We start from the raw sequence: 14,993 nt of genomic DNA, 5'->3' as shown, positions 1-14,993 counted from the left end.
GGAATGGATATAGAAAACGTGGTGCATTACACAATAGAGTACTACACAGCTATTAAATGCAATTACTTCATGAAATTCATAGGCAAATGGATGGAACTAGAAAATATCATCCTGAGTGAGGTAACCCAATCACAAAAGAATACACGTGTTGTATACTCACTGATAAGTGCATATTAGTCCAAAAGATTGGAATACCCAAGATACAATTCACAGACCACATGAAGCTCAAGAAGAAGGAAAACCAACAAAATACTCAAGGAAGGAAATTTGGAGACAAAGTATGGAGTGAAGACTTGAGGAAAGGCCATCCAGAGACTGCCTCACCTGGGGATCCATCCCACATACAGACAGCAAACCCAGACACTATTGCAGATGCCAAGAAGTGCTTGCCTGATATAGTTGTTTCCTGAAAGACTCTACCAGAACCTGACAAATAGAGAGGCAGATGCTCATGGCCAACTATTGGACTGAGAATGGGATCTCCAATTTGGAAGTTAGAGAAAAGACTTGAGGAGCTGAAGGGGTTTGCAATCCATAGGAAGAACAATAATATCACCCAATCAGACACCTCCCCTCACCCACAGAGCTCCCAGGGACTGAACCACCAACCAAAGAGTACACTCGGAGGGACCCATGGCTCCACCTGCATATGTAGCAGATGATGCCTTTGTTGAGTTAACGAGATGAGAGACCCTTGGTCCTGGGAATGCTTGATGCTTCAGTATAGGGAAATGCCATGGTGGGGAGGCTGGAGTGGGTGGGTGGATGGGTGCAAGAGTACCCTAATAGAAGCAGGAGAGGGAGGATAGAATAGGGGTTTCCGGAGGGTAAATCAGGAAAGGGGATAATATTTGAAATGTAAATAAATAAAATATCCAATAAAAAAAGAAACATTGGACCAAAGGATCTCTTTTAATTGAGCTAAGGCTCCCTAAAGCTTTGCTAACAAGCAAGAGCTATCCCCAAAGACTTATATCAAAGATGTATGAAGAAAGAATTCTCTTGAGGATAGCAACCAGGTACATCGTATTCCCTTCTACTGACGTATTAGCCCCATTACTATTAATCAACACATAAGGAAAGAGCTTCTTCTATATAATCTTTCATTATGTCAACAACTATCCAGTAGGTAAAAATAGCTATTCCTTTTCTCAGAATTATCTGGACTGTAAGAAGCATGTCTAAAGTTTTCAAGTTGGTAAAGGTTGGGGCCATTTCACAGAATGACCTAGGTGACCTGGAAATTTTTTTCTTTTCTCTGGATCATATCATTACACAGGTGAGAGGCATGAAGGTCACCAAGCTTCACCTGAATATTAGACTTCATTGCCTCCTGTTTCATAGCCACCCTGAGTGTGGAGAAGCAACATCTGTGTTAATTCTGAGGCAGCAACACCCAGGAGAGCTTTGAACAAAAGTTTAATTTTGCAGACAAATACTACAAGATCCCTTACAATAAAGATAGCCCTAAAAGGAATCTCTCTTAAAGTGAACACGGCAGCAAATTATATTCATATTTAAGGAAAGGGGTCTTGTAAAGACACCCTAAAATATGCCACTGCATTTGTTTGGAATGTGTTCAGGAGGTGAAAATAACTGAAGAAATTGGCTGCCTCTTCTTATCACACAGTATTCCCAGCCATCTGCTGTGTGTGCTTATGAAGATGCTGTGCAGTGCTTAAAAATTCTCATCCAAGAAAATGTGAATAACCAATTTACAACCTGTGAGGAGAAAGGAAGGGATTCATCCTCCCCATCCCCACAGTTCAGATTTATAGTGAGCATGTGTAGTTGTGGGTGGTTATGCTAGTTGCTTTAAAGATTAAATTGTACATAATGCCAAATAACAAAACAAGAGGGGGAAATGTGTGTGGGAGATGGGAGTGAGATGCTGGAATAATTTAATTACTGTCAGGTGGTTTTCAAGCTGTACTGGGGTGAGGGGAGCCTTGAATAGAATCTATTACCCAAAAACCAAATTAGCCTACATCTCTGTACTCATTTTTATTGCATGATACCAAATGGTTTTTAAAAACATAAAAAAATAAAGGTTGTGATGCTACATGAATTAAAGAGAGTGGAGACCTCAGTGCAAGACCCTACCCTGCTAAGCTTCCAACCTGTGAAGAAGAATTAAAGAAGAGCTTAAGCAGTGAAGAAAACCAGCAATGACAGAAAGTTGATCTAAATTTGATAGAAGGAGGGGGCCAAGTTCCAGCCCCAGCAAGCAGCAGAACTTGGCAACTTCAGCCAAATGGTTCTGGCTTTATAGTCAAGAATAGAAGAAAGAGGTTGTGGAATCTTCCTGGGTGACTAAGGAAAGTTGCTGAGGCCAGGCATATGACAGGAGTGTCCCTGCATGGAGAGCCAGAGACAACATCTTGTGAAGCTATGGGGTGAAGCCTGCATAGTGCTGGTGACCCCAAATGTTCGAGATGCCAGAGTATTGGGTTACCTGCAAGGGAAAACTGCAGACTAAGTGTGGAACCAGTCCAAGAGAGAAAAGTATGTTGTAGTCAACAAAGCCAAAAGGAATTGAAGTTCTGAAAAGTACTTTGACATCAGACATGGAGATAAAGAATTTGGAATTTTCCCTGCTGGATTTTAGTCTTTCTTTGGTCCAGTATTTCCTCACTCTGTTCCCTTTCATCCTTTGGAATAATGACATGTTCTGTGCCATCATGTGTTAGATGTCTTAGTCATGTTTTTCCAGAGTCACAGAACTTATGGAATGAATACATACACACACACACACACACACACACACACACACACACACACACACACATGTCTACTAGGAACCCCCAAGGGAATAGTTTGCACTCTGTAATGTAACTACTAGCTGTGTCTTTCACAGTGCTGATCATGGAAACACCATCTTGTCTCTACAACATCAAATCCCAGGGTTTAGATAGACACTAGAAACTTATCACCTACATGTGTGGGACCCCAAGATTTTGCAAGAGGGTACTCACTTTGCTGCAGATCTATGTTTTAGAGCTAAAATTTCACCCAAAGACCATGTAGCAAAAGCTTGATTGTCAACTTGTGGAATGCTGCAACTTTCAAGGTTCTCTCTAGTGGGAGGAAGTTAGATCTCTCATGGGGAAGGGGGCATGAAGTCTGTCTGTCTGTCTCTGTCTCTCTACCCCTTTCACTCCCCTTCTCCCTCTTTCTGTTTCCTGGCTATCATGGGGTGAACAGAATTTTCTGCCCCACACTCCCAAATGTGATGACCCCAAGCAAGAACATTTACTAAACCATGAACCTAAATAAACCATTCCTAAGTTTTTGAATGATTGCCTCATTTGTTTTATCACAGTATCTGGAACCTTAGTAACATAAGGAGTGATAAGAAATGTATAAACAAGGTTGGGAAAAAAAGAAATGTATAAACAGGCTTATCAATAAACATCTCATTACAAACTGAGACCAATGGGCTGTAGCCTACTTTACTGACATAAACCTTTGAGGATGGTGCTAAAATATACCATGGAGAGAGCAATGTATCAGGCTTAATCTATGTCTTCCCCTGAAGAGACACAGCAGGTGACATAGTAACCAAACAGGATACCTCATGAGGACTAGCATCTGTAAGCTCTCTGAAGTCAGAAGAACAGGAGAGGTGCTGTGTGTATGTGAGAACGGCACACATGGCCTTGAGTTCCCTCATGACCACATGCACATTCTCGTGAGGGGTTGAGGCTTGGATCAGTATGAACATGTCAAGTCTGTGGCAATGGCGCACGCTACAGCAGCAGAGTGTGCAGTACTCCCATCTTAGAACAGTAAGAACCTGTTGCAGGGAAATTAAGTGCCGTATTAGTAACTTGGGCCATTCATCAGCCTTCGCAAAAGGTAAGTGGCATATTTTCTGGGATGACAGTATTATAGAATAGCCACTCTAAATCTCGATATGCTTACAAGATGGACCACCCTGACCTTCTCATATCCCTTCCCATAAACCCACTCTCCAGGTTAGCCTGTACACTGGGAAGCAGCTAAAAAAAATTAGGCAAATAAATAAATAAGTAAATAAATAAATAAATCTTCTTGAGATGCAATCAATATATATTTTGACTTTGGCTACCAACATAGTCACAAATGTTGGAAATAGCCACTAGAATATCGAAATCACATCATATAACTAGTTAAAAACAATATCAAAGCTCGTACATATTTGAACAAGTTAAAGATTACAACTGTCATCTAAACAGGACGAAGTTAATTATACACTAATGGATGTCTCTATAGAACACCATGGCTGCTAAAACCTAAATGGGATTGTTTGTGAATCACTAGACTCCAGCTCAGAGGTAAAAGTTCTTTCATCTCTTGTCTTGGACACAAACAGGAAAGTGCTTGCTAATATAGCATGCCTAGTGTTGGTCAGGGAGGGGAGCTTGGGTTGAGCTAGTGCCTTGGTTACAAATACATCATCAGCTACACCGTGAAACAAAATTAGTAATAATTGCCACTGCCCTTCATGCTGAGAATGATGTAACATATTTGACACGGCCAATCAGTGATGGAGGATGGGCCAGCAGGATGGGTTAGTTTCTTCCAAACCCCTTCACTGGTTCATGTGGCTTTAGACAACCAGGTTTTGTGACTTCCCAAGTCTTAGCTCCTCTCTTTCATCTTCTCAAACATAGATAGCAACATTAGGAACTCTTCACCAATGCTTGGTGCTGTAGTCATTGAGTTACACTTTGCTAAACTGTTCCTATTCAGGAAAATAATGATAATTGAGACCTCTTACTAGGTGCTTGAAGTCTTTTTGTCAGGCAGACAGTTGAGGATGACCAGGCTGTGGGCATTCTAGCTCATGAACTCATGCCTCCTGCCTAACTGGCCCATTTCAGTAACAAGCTGTCCTGCCAGCACAAAGAGAAAAGCAGTCTTGGAGGAGTCTTAGAAGTCTAAGAAACATTAGTTATTTCTGGTTCCTGGCTTTTGAAAGGTTACTTTAGCTTCACCAGAAAAATGGTCCCAAAAGAAATGGAACCACTTAGGCATTTGGGTTTTGTAGGGTGGGAATTCCCTTTATCCTGGTAGAAAACAAACACCACAGACAATGGTACAGAGAAAGTGCTGTTCCGAGAGAGCCTGCTTCAGCCCTCTGTTGATCTATAAAATTACATTTTCTGGATTCCAAGGAAAGAAAACCAGGGCTGGAGAGATGGCTCAGTGGTTAAGAGCATACCCTGTCCTTTCAGAGGACCTGGGTTCCGATGTTGACTCTCAACCACCTTTAATTTTAGTCCCAGGAGATCCAAATCCTTCTCTGACCTCAGTCACTGAATTCTTGTGAGATATATATATATATATATATATATATATATATATATATATATCCCATATTCAGAAAATAAAAACAAATATTTTTTCCAAATAAAGAATATCTGTGCTTAATATCAGAAAACTCTTAATAACCATGTTGAAAGAAATAAGCCCTAGAATAAGAAATCAGGTCTGGAACCCTCACTACCTGAGTAACTTAGGCACCTTATTTAATTTCCCTGAGCCTCACCAAGCATAACTATTCCCATCTCCCAGCCTTTCTGTAAGATCCATACAAAGACAGGATCTACAAAGCACATATTCTGCAAGTCAGTTGAAAAAGTGTCTCAGAGAGCCACTGTGACACATCAGTCACAAATTCCCAATAGTATGATACCTAGAGTAATCAGTGCACATCAAAAGGCAATTATACCAACTGTTGAGGACAATTCTGGTACCACCAATATTAAAACAACTTATAATGCCCAGAAGTTATGGGAATTGGCATTTCCAGACCTGACACACTTGGTTTGTATGGTCCTGGTTTTGCTCAGAGATTCACAAGTCTGACAATTAATACATTTTTTAATGAATAAAAGGCTTTATTAAAAACTAATTAGGACCATAGATACTGGCCAGGACCATACTTGAGACACACACTGAAAAAAATGGGGCTGAATTATATCAGTCAGGGACTAATAAATGCAAATTTTAAAAGGCTTCATACTTCCTACCTTCATCCAATCAGAGGCAAACATACATCCTGACGTACTTCCTGCCTACCTGTGATCAAGCACACTTCCTGCCTACCTGCGATCCTGTATACCTGCGGTAACCAAGCTTGTTTACAGAAGGGAAAATATGTGGGCTTGTTATCTTATAGGAACAACAGCCCCCGGCATTCTTGAGCAAGTGGAGCTTACAGGTTAGAAACATTTCTGTTTTATAGATCTCTTAAAGCACAGATTTTACACTTACAAAATAAAGGTAGCCATTACAGGTTAATTTTCCTTCTTTACACGTTAAAACTACTATCATATAAGTAGGATGAGGTTTTTTATTCAGACCTAAAAGTGTAATGATAAAGTTTCACGGTAATGTTAACATGAAAATATTTCCACTAAATGAAAATGGCAGAGATGTTGAGAGCTTGAAAGTCTGCCTTTTCTGCATATCTGTGGGTCTTTTCAGTAAAATAAGCATTTGCATGCATCACCTGGCTCCTCTACTCATTAACAAACAACATCTGTGCATGTTTTGATGCCTTTCTGTTTAGAATAACTGCATTATAAGGAGGAAGAGGCACCTGATCTCCACACATTTCTTGGATTTCTAGTTAACCTGTCACCTTAACAGTTGGACAGCTGGTGGAGGTTTTCAAGAATGACAATTTTCTTCTAGCTGTCCTTGAGTCTCTCTTTGGCATTTGTGTCCTCCCAGCAAACAGGCTGCTCTCCTAACCTCACAGGAAACAAAAGGTGTTCTTTTCAGTTTTCTGCCTGGCTGCGTTCAGGACCACAGGGAGTGAGGATTTCAGGTGGGCAACAATTTTTTTGCTTTACTAGAGAGAAGGTAAGTTCTCCACCTCTCTGCTATATGATCAAAAACAGACTGAACCCAGGAAGTTGGGGGTTGGGGTGAGGTTTGAGTCCAGATGGCTTTACCCTCAGAGCTGTCTGTCTCCATGGAGACAGAAGTATGCACTACAGAAGACACCAGCAGGTAGAGACAATGCAGCAGGGAGGTAGTAGAAAACAGTGGAGAATCTGGGTTGTAGCTGGAGAGAATTTCTTTTCTAGTTTTCTGAGAGAAATAAGGGGGCGCAGGGGAGGAAGGGAAAAAGGGAAGAGGAGGTGAGTAAAAACCTCAAGCTTTAGCTGTTAATTTAATTACAGTTTCCTCTGGGTCAGAGTGTCCTGTATTCACGTGAGTGCTTATAATTGTGGATCTGCTTGGTTTCATCCTGGAGAAGTGGCAAAAATAGTTGATCATGCAAACTACTGCCCTCCCTCAATAAATAAATCACTTGACCTGGTTTAAAGCCCCCATGAAGACCTGCAGATGATACAATCTGTTTGACTCCATTTTCCAGCATCTCATTAATTTCAGAGGCGATTTCTAATGATTGAATCTCAGAAATTGTCAGGAATGGGTTTTTTTCTCCTTTCGTGGCTTGTTGGCAAGCAAGAACAATCTTGTAATGACACCACTCACTTCAACATGTCTTTTCATAATGAGTCTTTAGGGGGATATGCAACTTATGAAAATTAAGAAAACAGCCTGCTACTTCCCATAACATCAAAACCATAGAAACACAGTTCTGCATGCATAATATACCATATGGTAATATCGTCTGCAAAACATCGAGCTGTACCCTGCATGGACTGTGAGCTGTTCACCGATTCAAGCAAGTACAGTATTGCATTTGCAAATATGCACATTTTAAAATAATTAATATCATTTGTTAGCATTTCTAAGAACTGGAGAATAGAAGATAAATGAAAATCATCAAAGCACACAGGATCAGCCTAGACTCTGAACAATTCTACTAATTCTTCACACATGACAAAAGCAAATGTTGTGAAAAGCAGGAATAGATGTATTTTGTTACATTTCACCACCATGGGGATTAAATCTAGTCATTGGCATTGTTTTCTAAATAAAATAGAGAATAATAATCAAGAGAGAAACTAGGCTTTTCAATGGCAAGTGCTTAGCCAAAGCTCTCTGTCTTCAGAGACTATGAATGGCTTTCAACCTGGAACTGGCAGAGCAGAGCTGACAGTCACTGTCACAGTAACCAGAGGAGAAAGGCACAGATGGTCTTGAAATCCTGGGGGATACCTTTTGAAGAAGTAGCCTTTGAATTTATTCTGGGGAAACACCTTTTTTACAATATTGCAATGTGAATCTGTCACATTGTTAAAAGCTGTTGAATGCAGCTTAAACCTAGAATGCTTCAAAATATTTTAGAAGGCCTAGTAATTCATCTTGTTAAGCACTCCAAAAACCAAAACTTGAGAATACTCTAATTTTCCCTGCTCAGTATCATGGTTTAGTTTAATTCATGTGATCAAAGTTGCCCCTGCCTGTTTGAGCCAACAGAAAATATCTGTATTCCCAAAATAATCCCTTAGCTCTATCCGAAGTCATATAGTTTGAGTTGACAAAAATCTAACTGTTGGAGGATATCTTGGTTGCCAGCAATTTAACAAATTCATCAAAGCCACTGGAAAGATTTTTGTTCAGGTTTTGAGATGGACATGAATTGAAGATTCATTTGAGTAAATATCAAAAAGAATGATTGATGGATCCTATGTAAGAGTGTTTTCAGTTTTATAATAAACCTCCACAATTGTTTTATTATGATGTAAAATCTAAGACTGGCCAGTTCTCAATGAAAACCAGGACAAGCCTGCTCAGTAGTTGGGGCTCCTCTTATCACTTCTCAGGAGGCTCTTACCCTAAACCTCTCTAGCCCGGGGCTGGCCTTCACTTCCCTTTCGTTAGGCTTCTCCCTTTCCTATAATATACCCCAGCCATTTTGGCCACACACAAGCCCTGGCTGGCTTGCTCTTGGCCTTTTTGTGCCCCCCCCCCCCGCCATATCTCTCTCTCTCTCTCTCTCTCTCTCTCTCTCTCTCTCTCTCTCTCTCTCTTCCTTCCCTCCCTTGCTCTCCTCTGCCTCTCTCTTCTTATGGCCTGGTTCAGTCTAGACCTTTCTAGATGCCTCTGACTAGCTCTCCCTTATATCTATGATAAAACCCTTTTCCACAACCATATCTAGGAGTAGTTATGTCCTTATTTTCATTTAAAATCAGACAGAAACAAAACTTGTATAGTTGCAATATGAGTCATCTCCTCAGCTGATTTTGAGGGATTGTGAGAGCTTTGGAAGGTAGAAGCTGCTTGGAGGGAGCAGGTCACAGGGTAGGTAAGGGAGTGGGGAGCAGGGTGAGACCAGAAGTATATTGCCCAGGCTACTTCTTCTCACCCCTTTTATTCTCTGTCCATCTACAAGTACAAAAGAATCAACCTGCAATGATACTCTTCTAGCTCATTGGATCAAGAAATCATACATCGTTTTTTAAAACATGAGCCAAAATACATCCTCTCTCTTTTAACTTCTTTCTGATAGGCACTTTGATCACAGCAATGAAAAGCTATCTGATACAACAAGGTCCCCTAGAAAAGGAACTATTAGGAACCCTTAATATTTCAACTTTAGATCACATAGCCAAAAATAAAGAAAGCAAACTGGAAAGAATTTTAAGCATGCAGAATTGTAATGTGGAATTTCCCTTTAGTAGAGATGTTGGTCACTGAGGAACAAATGTTCTTAAAGAGGTAAGAGCTTAGACAGTTTGTTCCCCACGTCATTTTCTTGTGGAAATTACTTTAAATGAACTCAGTGTGCCTATAGCATAAAGCAGTGATTCTCAACCTTCCTAATACTGCAACCCTTTAGATAGATAGATAGATAGATAGATAGATGATAGATAGATAGATAGATAGATAGATAGATGATACATAGAGATATATACATAGTACCTTATACTGTGTCAATCCCCAACCATAAAATTATTTTGTTGCTTCTTCATAATTGTAATTTTGCTACTGTTATGAATCCAATGTAAATATCTGATATGTAGGATATCTAATGTTGGATCCATGTCAAAGGGGTCACAACCTACAGGTTGAGAAGCACTGGTATTGAGTGAACTAAGGATAAAAACATGGAGAAATTCCTGTACAAGGAGATGAGTGTCCTTTCTAATGACACAAATTCTATATTCTAGGTATAATTAAGAGAATCTTCTAAACAACGTTTCTCTTAGCTACTTCCACTGATTGGTCAGGGTTTGTCCCTCCCATGGTCCTTACACATGAGCAGAGTATGCCCTGCTACCTTGTGGATTCCTTTGCCACCAGCATGGTGCCTGGCATCAATGTAGGTCTAAGTTCCTTATGAATTGATGCAAGACAAAGGAGGCAGCTGCTTGATCTCTGACGACACTTTGTGACATGAGTCACTTTGCAAATTCTGCAAAGGCAAAGCCTATTTCACATCCCTTTCCACATCCTTCAAGTCTCCAGACAGAACACAGTTACTAAATGCTGCGTCATTGGAATCAATCCTATGCTTCTCCTTGAGCCGCTGCCAGACTATGACACATGATCTTTTGCATTGCCATGCCTCTGTATATACAGCTTGAGCTCATGAATCTTTTCCTACTTTCTCTTCTCTGAGAACCTAGGCTTCTAGGACCCACTACTGTCTCTTTTATAGGCATTTAGGCGGGATTTGCAACCGGTCTTCTTGCAAACAAATTATTTTCTTTGTAGGCTGTGCTTTTGACTTTCTCAATTTTTAGTGACATGCTATACCACTCATAGTAAACATTTGTTAAATAGTTGTTAAACAAGTAAAGTCTCTAAAAATATATTAGTGGACATTTTGAGACAGATATAAGGACAGGTAAGCAGTTGTTTATCTACTTAGGTAAACATAGGCCAACTAATAGGTGATTTGAATGCAGCAAACAGAAGTTAAATATCATGTACCAACACAGGGACTTCTGATGATGGCCAGCTGTTCTCAAGTTTACATTGGGCTTAAGGTGGTCGCAATGTGGGAAACCATTTTTCCCCTCTGTGTCTCTAAGTTACATGGATTTTAGTTTATTCTAAGAAGTATAGCTCAAGATTTAACTACACCATACTGAATTTTTTTTTGTCTTTTTGCTGTAGCCATGACAATTTGCTGCTGTTAAACTCTTTCTTCAAGATTAGAAGATGAAAGGAGAAATTTTTCCAGCATCTTTTAAACTTCATCTAATTACTAGTCACATCAAGAAAGTGTTTCTCATCAAAATCTCCTTTGGTCTATTGTACTAGATTCATTTTCTCTGTCATGTGAAAGTGCCATAAATTTTGATAGAGGACCCAATTACAGTTTTCATGAGAAAATTTAGTCAATCTTTAAAGATATCTTTTAAGAAAAAGAGCTGGTACTTTTTTAGTCGTAGACAGTTGTGAGGTGTGTTTGTCTTGTAAATGGTTCATCTTGAATTTATTCTTGTTGATTTCTTTTCCCCCTTGAAAAGAAAATCTTGTTGATTTTCTTTCTCTTGAAAGTCTGAGACAATCTGAGCTCACCTAACTACTGCAGAGGATTCTCATGTACATGCCTGATGAGGAACTGTTCATACACAAAGAGGACTGGAACACATACCTTTTGTCTAAAAAGAATACACAGAATTTGAGTTAAACAAAAGTATGAGAATTAACATGACCCAGCAGACTAAAAATAATTCAGGGTTAATGTCAGAAATTAATCTTGGAGGTATTATAAAGTGATGACGAGTCTGGAGCTTTTGAAAAAGAAATCTGATGGAGACAAGAAAAGCCAAGGAGATCATCACTCTTTGTGCCCTACCAAAATGAGGGTGCCCTAGAAAGCAGACTCCAAATTCTATTTTTGACAATGTCAAATCCATTTTGTGAAATTGAAAAGTTCTACAAGCAGCTGAACATTAGAACATAAAGGAATCGCTCAGGATATCATTTCTTAAGGTGACATGTGCTGGTTCCCAAGTACAAACAAAAGAAACAGAAGTCCTGCGATTATCTTAATCATAATGATTTTTGCATAATTATTGCAAGTCTTATTACTCTTGGCACGTACTGATCTGATCTTGGCAAACTGAACATTTGAGAACAAGACCAGGAGTCTGGGAGAAAAGCTTCACTCCTGATGTTTTCTTCCTGTGATCCTGTGGATAACTCATTTCTTTATTTGAGGTTCAAATTTATCTGTTCATAAAATGAAGAACCTGTATAAAATCATCCCAATGCATGTCTTGTGACTAAAGGGTAAATTAATTATCTTTAAAACTTGGACATACTGTATGACCTGGGAACTTGAACAAACTACACATCTGACAAAACTGAAGAAACAAGAATTAACTTAGAAGACAAAAAGCAATGCTGAAGATAAGCTCTGCAGTTAAAAGTGTGCATTGCCCTTACAGAGGGCCTGAGTATGGGTCTCCACACCCATATCAGGTGGCTTTAACTCCAGCATCAAAGAAGATAGATAGATAGATAGATAGATAGATAGATAGATAGATAGATAGATAGATAGATAGATAGATAGATAGAATGTTTCGTCATGTGGACTTCTGTAAATATGATCAAAGTACAAAAGAGAAAAAAGAAGATTAAGTCTAAAAAATCCATCGCTAACTCTGCTTAGGTTGGTAGAGGCTACATCTAGAACACAGCTTTTTAAACTGTGGGTCTTGACTTCAAATGGTGTCTCATAACTGAATGTGGGGGACACAAAATGTTGGCAGGTTTCAGTAACAGGTTTCTTCATGATCAGAAGTAAAAATAATAATAATAATAATTTAAAATCCAACACATAATGAATCTAGGATATTTCTGTCAGGGTTGGCCAGCGTGGCATCATCCTGGGCTGCAGCCTTGGTTCTGAGCACACAGCACAGGTGCTTTACACTGAGCATGCTCTCTGGCCATAGAATACAAATATGCACTGCCTGAACCATCATGAATCAAATTCATACTATAGTGTGAATTACAGAGACGTGCGGGCCGTATCAAAATCTCTGCTCTTCTGGAAACACAATGATTCAGTTGCACTGATGTTGACTGTTGTGCTGACCTCCCGCCATCCCTCACATACAGTCAACAGTGTTTTCTTTAGTTGTAGCATGTTAGGTTATGTGGTTCTTAACACTGCTGCTGAGCTCCTGATGAGTTCCATTAAATGAATTTTGACTTCAAGTTAGAACACAACTTCTAACAATTTCTGAACACACTTCTACTATTTTGTCCTACATATTTATGCAAAGTGGTATTCTCAGCACTGACAATTGATCAACTGAAAAACATGGTGATTACCTACATCCTACAGTATTAAATATTCAACCATGATTTAATCCAATTTTCTGTACCTGAGTATGTATATATGAATATATGATATGCTTATATGAGCCCATGATAGAGGTCAGAGAGTGACTTTGTGAGGTCCTCTCTTACCTATTCCTTTATGTAAATTTCAAAGAGAATTCTAGTCCTTGGTCTTATACAGCAAAGCCCTTATCCACTTTGCTGAACACAAGATCTAATTCTTTATTTAAAAAACCAACAAGAGTAAACATCTTATTCATATATAAATCAGCTTTCAACTTTAATAAATGATAGATCTGTATACAAAAGAATGTTCCAAAGTAAATTTATTTATTATTTATTTATCAGAAAATATTTATTTATGTACCCATATACCCAGGTCACATACAAATTTTTCAAGCAAAAATGGTTCCCGAGTAGCTAAAATTTAAGAAGTCAGGATATAGAGGAATCAAAAGCCCAGACTCCACTTGATGGGAAATAATTCTGCATTGTGTTAATAATCTTTTCAGTAGATTCAGGGGAGGGGGAAAACATGAGAAATAATTGCCACTTAAAGTCTCAAAAGTATCCTATGTATATTTAGTACACATTTGTCATTCTTTTCTAACATGTCTAAAGTCCTTAGCTCCATCCCCAAACAGCACAGCACATAATTTGTTACATAAATTATAATGAAACAGAACTCTATAACCTGTTTAAACTCTTCTCAACACTCATTGCTCCATAAATACAAGATGAAGGCTGAAAACTAGTTGAAGAAGAGATCTCCCAATTCATCGTTTCTACAACAGTTGAAGCCTCAAGTTCATTTAGGCATGCCCAACTGGAGTAAATACTCATACCACACAATATTTTGGTCAATAATGGGCACAAACGACAGTGGTCTCATAAGACAACAGTTTAACTTGGGGAATAGGCTCTCCCATGCAGATTTGCATGGGTGTGCTCTGTGATATTTGTGCAACAATAAAAATCACCCATTTCTCAGAAAGCAGAATATCAAGCATTTTCCAGAATGTCAGCTATATATGACTGTGCTACATCTGAGTTTCTTTTGCCAATAGATGGGGCTATGTGACTAAGTGCTGACCAATGAGGTGTGTGCAAAAATGATATGAGATGCTTCTACATTACGGCAGAAATGGAAGAGCTAGTTCTTCTTAGCTCTGAGGTAGATTGGCCAGTGGTGAACCATGAAGGATGTGAAGACGAGGTAATACCTTGGAGTCCCCTAAACTGCTTATACAAGAAGTCACTGCTAACAGATGTCACCTTCTGATATCCTGAGCCATTATTAATTTGGGGTTCTGTGAGACCTTGCCATTTCTAATAAAATGTACCTTGGAGTAATGGAAATAGGCATAAACTCTCAATACCTTCTTTAGAAAATGTGATGTGACTGATGGATCAGTCTCTAATGAGTACACATTTTCCAGAAGTAACAGCAGGTGAAGGAAGTAGAAAGCCATTGAACCAACCTTTGTATCAGGGTCGGAAACTTCTTTCCAGGGCCAACAGCATATATTTATGAACAGAAAACATCATTACTTTCGCTCATGCGTTTATTGTTTGTATCGCCTTATCAAGTCCCAGTGGCAAAGTTAAGTTGCTTTGACAGAGACTATGTCCCACTTTGATGGTTACTCTTGACTGTCAACTTGACTGAGTTGAGAAATGCCTAAGAGAATGGTAAAGCACACTTCTGTGTGTGTCACTGAGGGTGCCTCTAGAAACGATTAGCTCACAGGGACTCTGAGCTAATGAATGGTTTA

At 39.2% G+C, this 14,993-nt stretch overlaps 1 long non-coding RNA gene across 1 annotated transcript; it reads left to right on the top strand.

Moving 5' to 3' along the window:
- Window positions 1–6,078: 6,078 nt before the first annotated feature.
- On the top strand, window positions 6,079–13,526 carry LOC147996260 (uncharacterized). Its single transcript, XR_015678052.1, has 2 exons — window positions 6,079–6,208; window positions 11,035–13,526. It is a non-coding gene; the product is annotated as an uncharacterized LOC147996260 (long non-coding RNA).
- The last annotated feature ends 1,467 nt before the right edge of the window (window positions 13,527–14,993 follow it).

The sequence above is a fragment of the Rattus norvegicus genome, chromosome 2, assembly GCF_021556685.1.
Source record: "Rattus norvegicus strain SHRSP/BbbUtx chromosome 2, alternate assembly SHRSP_T2T, whole genome shotgun sequence".
NCBI lineage: Eukaryota > Metazoa > Chordata > Mammalia > Rodentia > Muridae > Rattus > Rattus norvegicus.
This window is presented reverse-complemented; position numbering and strand designations above follow the sequence as displayed.